The following is a 6354-nucleotide window of genomic DNA, read 5'->3' as shown; positions in this document are numbered from 1 at the left end:
TTTTCTATATGCACTGTGCGGAAAAGAAAAAAACCTGCAGTTATGAGAAAAAATATGTCCTTAAAAACGCGAATGGAAATTAATTCCAAAATCAAGAATTAATTTTTTAAGCAAGTAGCAATTTCATATCAGCGAGAAAGTTTTGAAAAGTGGTTTTTTTTTATATAGCTTGAGAGAAAGCGCTCGGGCACACCCAACGTGCAAACTCAAGGTTTGTCTGAGCCGTTTTCATTCAAGTCCCAGATTCCCATTTCAGTCCCAGATTCCCATTCCAGATAAGGTCAGTGACACGTAACTTCTCCAGGAAATCCACATGAGACTTAAGTATGTTAGTTTGTTTGTATGGTGTTTTTACGTTGCATGGAACCTGTGTTTATTCAGCAACGGGACCAACGGCTTTATACGTGACTTCCGAACCACGTCGAGAGTGAACTAATATCACCAGAAATACACATATCTCACCCCTCAGTGGAATGGCCGAGAATCGAACTCGCGGCCATCGAGGTGGCACACCAACAGACTTAAGTATGGCAAGAGCCAATGTCTAAGACAACGCGTGTAACACGCTGAGCTTTTGTTTGCAATTTATATATATATATATATATATATATATATATATATATATATATCTATATATATATATATATATATATATATATATATATATATATATATATTGTGTAGATTGAGGATTGGACATACAAAACTCACTCATGGGTTCTTGATGTCCCGTGAAAATCCACCATTTTGCGATGAATCTACTGTGCTCTTGACTGTGAGATGTTTGCTGGTTGAATGTCCCAGACTTGGGGACGTGACAGAGAAGGTAATTTTATATTAGCTACAATTCTCGGAAAGGATTGCAATATATAGAGCAGTTATATATCTTCATGTTGGAGGCGGGCCTCCCTCAACAAAATTTAAAATTTAGGTTATACATAGAATATCTATGTAAGAATTTATATATTTGAACAAATATATATAATATATATAATATATACATATATATATATATATATATATTAATATATATATATATATATGTATTTAAATATTTTTTCATGAAATGTGTTTTAATTATAATTTTTTCCTATTGTAAATTTATTTCGGTGTCAGTAACCTAGATGTTGTGACGCCAGTTCTAATAGACACAATCAATCAATCAATATATATGACTGATTGAACTGGCATATGAGAGGGCCAGCTTCATCTCAATACACTCGGCGTCGAGTCGGACGCAATTGGGCGGGAAAAAAGAATTTGCCAGATTATGTTCGTGCAAAATATAGCTAAAAGAACAAGTTGATAGATGTAAAGGTACGATTTGCGAGCAGCAGCTAATGTTTAGGAAGTTTCCTGCACAGGGGATTTATCCATGATTCAGCAGTTATAGAGCTGTATTATATAATGTGATTCGTTGGTGGTTTCTGCATTAGTGACGGTACTTCATTTCTTAGGTGAGGAATGGCGGGACTGGTATGCTTTAAAAGCAAGAATCAACAACTCTAATGCATGATGAATGCATTATACAGTCTGCTCTCTGCATCGTAATGAGGTGGGGTTCTTACGAAAGCAATGCCAAGCCTCAAACCACAAGCAACCTTGCTGCTTGAATGATAACTGATCCTGACTGTTCGCAAATATGATCGTGGCACGATCTTTACCATATAACCTCGATGATATGCTTTTACACACCGTCACAAGCTCTACTGAATCTTTATTTTACGAACAGCCTCACCGCGAGATCTTCCGGTGGTGAAACATTCTTGGGAATGCCGTGACGTCACAGCGAGTTGCCTCGTCGTCAACCCGTGAGATGCGTCAAAGGTTACGAGTAACCTCTTTGGAGGCTCCTACCGGCGGCAGCAGCAGCCTGTACTAGCTCTGGAGGAGACTAGATTCAGTTTCACCTTGACGGCCCTTTTGGGTGAAGCGCCTGCCTACCTGCTCACTGTGCTACTGGATTGTTCCTGCTACTCGGCTGTTGCTTAAGTTTCATTTGGATTTACAGTTAAGTATCCTATTGCGAACAAAGAAGTGTGCATTTAGATTAACACCAGAGTGACGGTAAATCCGCAGAAGCTCTCTTCCTGCAACTGTTGCAAACATCTCGGAAGTAGAGACGAACAACTTCTCCTGTTCATTGACACAGTTTGCGACGCGAGAGTGGATATAAAAGTGGTTTCGAATGACGTCTCATGATTTCAGAAACATCTTGAGAGTTATAAATACAGTTTTCGCCTATTTCATTACACCTCAACTATCTAGGCGTTATCCCAAGAACTGAAAAGAGACCTTTTTTTCCTATTATTGGACGGGGCAGAAGGCGATGGCTTTCATTCCGGTTATTTTGGTGAGGGTGTATATCAAGTGTGTGAGTTTGTATGTGCGTGTGTCTTAAGTCACCTTGAATGTTACTAGTTTTTCATCTAAGCCCTTGGCAGAGACATTGCTATTACAGGTGGTGTGCAATAAACAGCAACGTTGTAAACAGATCATTTTGTTACCAAAAATACTTAATTACTTTTTAACTTTTACAAAGATTGTGTAAAGTTTGTTCATTGTGAAGTTTGGATAATTCATACGTCTGATATAACAGTTTTAGTCTAATGAAAAAATCGTAGACCTGAGACAAGACTTTAATGGCCAAAATACTGGACATGTTATCAGTTTATACTGACAAAAGCGAGTCCCTTAAAAACGAAGCTCGTATAAAAACAAAAGCATAACACAAACTAATAAACAAAAAACTATAAGCATCGTGTGCGCGTAGTTTGTTTACTAGCAGTTTAGATTACGTAAAAAGTTGGGAATTTGTCTTAATGATATCACACACATACATTATATATATATATATATATATGTGTGTGTGTGTGTGTGTGTGTGTTTGTGTGTGTATGTGTGTGTGGGCGCGCGTTTGTGTGTACCATCATTGAGAAACTAGTTTCAAACGCTGAAGAAGAAAAGGGAAATATCGTCTAGTCGCTCACACAACGATGAGGAAGGTCCCTGGACCCAGTAATTCCATGGGATTTATGGCAGCTATAGGAAGTACAATACAACCACAAGATTCCAATTTTTTTTTTTCATAGACTAAAAAAACATCAGGTTTTGACGTAACACTCATCTCCCTCCATTTGTCAGAAATTCTCTTTAATCGCATATCGATATATATCTTTTGATATGGATTTTGGTGACGGACCCACAACTGCACTCGTTAGAAAATCATCATAATTTTATGATATGAAGTCTTCATACGAAGAAAGTCTGTTACTATGCCCCTGCAGACTTTGAGGACCCCTGTGGCCTGTGAAATGTGTTAGATTTCATTATGCAGAACTGCAGTTTGTCAGATATTCATTTTGGATTCGGAATTGTGTGGGAAATTCAAAATCTCAGGGGCAATGCGTCTATACAAAGCTTCTGCCGCGACATTAGGTAACGTCACTTCAGGAGAAGAGGTGGAAACAAACGTAACAAACCTTGAACCGCGTGGTGAAACAGCAGCTCTGGGACACTATGTCAATAAACTTGAAATGTAGCACCGTTAGCACTATAACCATTAGGGTATGGAGCCACATGTTTTCTCGAGAAACATAACTTGAGGTCGACGGAAGTTATGGAACTTAGAATTTTCTCCTTTAGTCTGGTTAACCCCGAAACCAGAAAATTAAATGACTTTGGAGATCTATAGTTGCCGCTGCGAGACTTGTAACTAAGGATCCACTCATTGTCAATTTATGCTGACTAGAAAACGGAACCAAAATATTCAGTCTTTACTGGGAAACATGAAAGGATTTGGCCACAACAAGAACTATAAGACTATAGTGACATAACTCATTAACACTGCCGAGACCGTCACACCCGCTCCAAGAATCATATCATATATCGATCTTTTGTCACCTGTCACTGACAAATCACCCATAAGTCAAATGCTATATCATAGCTTTAGATTTAATGAAACGAAACTGATTAAATTTTCTGAGAAACCTAACACTCCGTCTAGACTCTATAGGCTTATTTGACTTGGAATTAAGGATCTGCAAGCTTTCTCTTCAATGTGAACAATGTCTGATTTGACTTAATAATATTAATACTGTGCTGCATGAATTTAACGATGATATACTGATAGAAGACTTATCAACTCCTGGCCAAATGGCCCATTTTGAAACGAAAATTTTGAAAATAACAATATCATCGACGCTTGACTGCGAGAACCATTTGCTCGTTGCTAAGAAGTTCAGAAATTTCCAAGGCATCTACGAACTTACAGGCGTAGAGTCTTTTGATTTAAGAAGCCATTGCCACGTAGCCAAACTACTTCATCAAGATCAGTATACACTACTTACCTCAAAGCTGTAGTGCTCCAGAGCTAGAAATATTGTAGATTGATTACGAAACTTAAGTTGTCAAATGTGGTCCTTCGCCAAGTTCATGGAGGCTCTCAGTTTTAGACATCTAAATAGAAGCTGGTGGTCAATGAAAGACCTTTACAACGCATTTTATGCCACTTCGCGGTTCTCTGAATTGTGGCTATGACCCCAACGACATTTTCTACCATACACTCGGCTGCTTAGTGTGTTACTCCAGTGTATAGCTAAAAGTAGCCTGACTGGAATATCTGGTTAAAGTTCTTAACAATACTACTATCCGGTCTTGACACCCCTTAGGCATTTGACAGAATCTGACACGACGCTCTGTTAAACAGACTTCTGGTTTACACTTCATTACTTCCCAGCGTAAGCTAATGTCCAGCCTTCTGACCTAACCTGCTCATTCTTTAGTGGCGTTCCTCAGGGTTCTGTTCTCTTATCTTCAGTTTTACTCCTTAAAAATGTCCTAAACCATACCTTGAACCTTTTCTGTTGACCGTTCTGTTGAATTGCTATGTCCTCAATAGGCGGCAAAACGGTTTGAAAAATGTAGCAGGAGGAAAACGTCAAAGCAGTTGCACTGTGAGTCAAATCTTAGGAGTGGGTGGGACGTAAGACGGAAGGAAGAGAATACGAACGGAGGTACAGTGAAAGGAATGAAAGGGGTTGTAGCTATGGACCGAAGGTACGCTGCAAAAACTCTTAAAGCAACTTCTACAGTGCACTGCATTAGGTCCACTGGCAGTACTGACCCCTTTTTGGGGGGACTGTCCTCATCTGTTTACTCTCATCTTGTGATTTTACCTGAACAGTGAACCAGTAACTAAGCCACAGCCAATGTCTTCTTTTCTCTATCTCATCTCTCATCCAGTTCTCCAATTATTTTAGATGAAATTTTAATTGAGCCTTTCTTTTTTCTCAATTATTTTAGTATTGATGCTGCTTCTGGCTTGTCGTGTAGAGGTTAGATAGTTCGAAATGGTAAAACCTGCCTTTGAAGAATTGGGTTGCATTGCTATATACCATTACCGGCTCAGTGACGCAGTGTCTATAATGCTGATTACCCTAAAAGTTGTTTTTGAACATATCTATACCAACCAACATCACTATTTCCGTTATTTTCTACGGTGGGCTATTAGACCAATGTGGTAGGTTTTTCCTAAGTTTCGTAATATGGTCTAGAGGGAAATAAGGTTCCTTTGGCAATGGTAAAAATTCATGGGTCTATTTTCGTAACAAATATTTAGTCTCAGTGAAAACGATAAATTTTTTTTCTTCTTTTTTGCATTTCAACATTTTTCAGTCGAGCTATACTACACAACTGAAAAATGCCCAACGAAAAATAACATACGTATCCAGTCGTGGTGGTATCTTTGCTAATTTACGGTCGTGGCAGGCGTCTCCCAAGGACGTAGAGGTAAACTACTACGGAAGAAATTGTCTGATTCCTTACGTCTGACAAAGAATAAAAAATTAAGAGAGGGAACACACGAAGTCTCAAGATACGCTAGTACGAAGAATATTAGTTTTTTGCTGCAGAACTTCCTTTGATTCATCCACGATTGTTCTCCCGTTTTCAGTATATTTACTCTGAATGTCAATTAAAATCGCTAAACTGGATAAGAGCTCTCTTTCAAGAATGAAAGTTAGGTGCTCAGCTGAGCGTCCTAAATAGATTAGCCTATGGATCGAATTTGAACCAGTTAGTGTTCAGATTATTATTATTATTAAAGAAAGGAGTTTTACCAGCCCAATGAGTCAAACTTGACTCTCACAGGGCTGGCCCGAAAAAAATCGGGATATAAAGAATTCTAAAATTTATTAAATTTAATAAAAAAAAAATAAATAAATAAATTATATATATACACATATATATCTATTTATCTTCAAATATAGTACTAAATCTAAGTGAAAAAATGAATGAATGAATAAATAAATGTATATATGAAATCTAAGCAATAAAAAGAATTAACTATATATT

At 37.9% G+C, this 6354-nt stretch overlaps 1 protein-coding gene across 1 annotated transcript in view; it reads left to right on the top strand.

Moving 5' to 3' along the window:
- LOC135207188 (heterogeneous nuclear ribonucleoproteins A2/B1-like) overlaps positions 1–6354 on the top strand; it is a 49929-nt gene that overhangs the window by 8693 nt on the left and 34882 nt on the right. The gene's annotated exons all lie outside the window — the stretch shown is intronic.

This window comes from Macrobrachium nipponense, chromosome 32 (assembly GCF_015104395.2).
Source record: "Macrobrachium nipponense isolate FS-2020 chromosome 32, ASM1510439v2, whole genome shotgun sequence".
Classification (NCBI taxonomy): domain Eukaryota; kingdom Metazoa; phylum Arthropoda; class Malacostraca; order Decapoda; family Palaemonidae; genus Macrobrachium; species Macrobrachium nipponense.
Note: the sequence above shows the minus strand (reverse complement) of the source record. Positions and strands in the feature narration are given on the sequence as shown.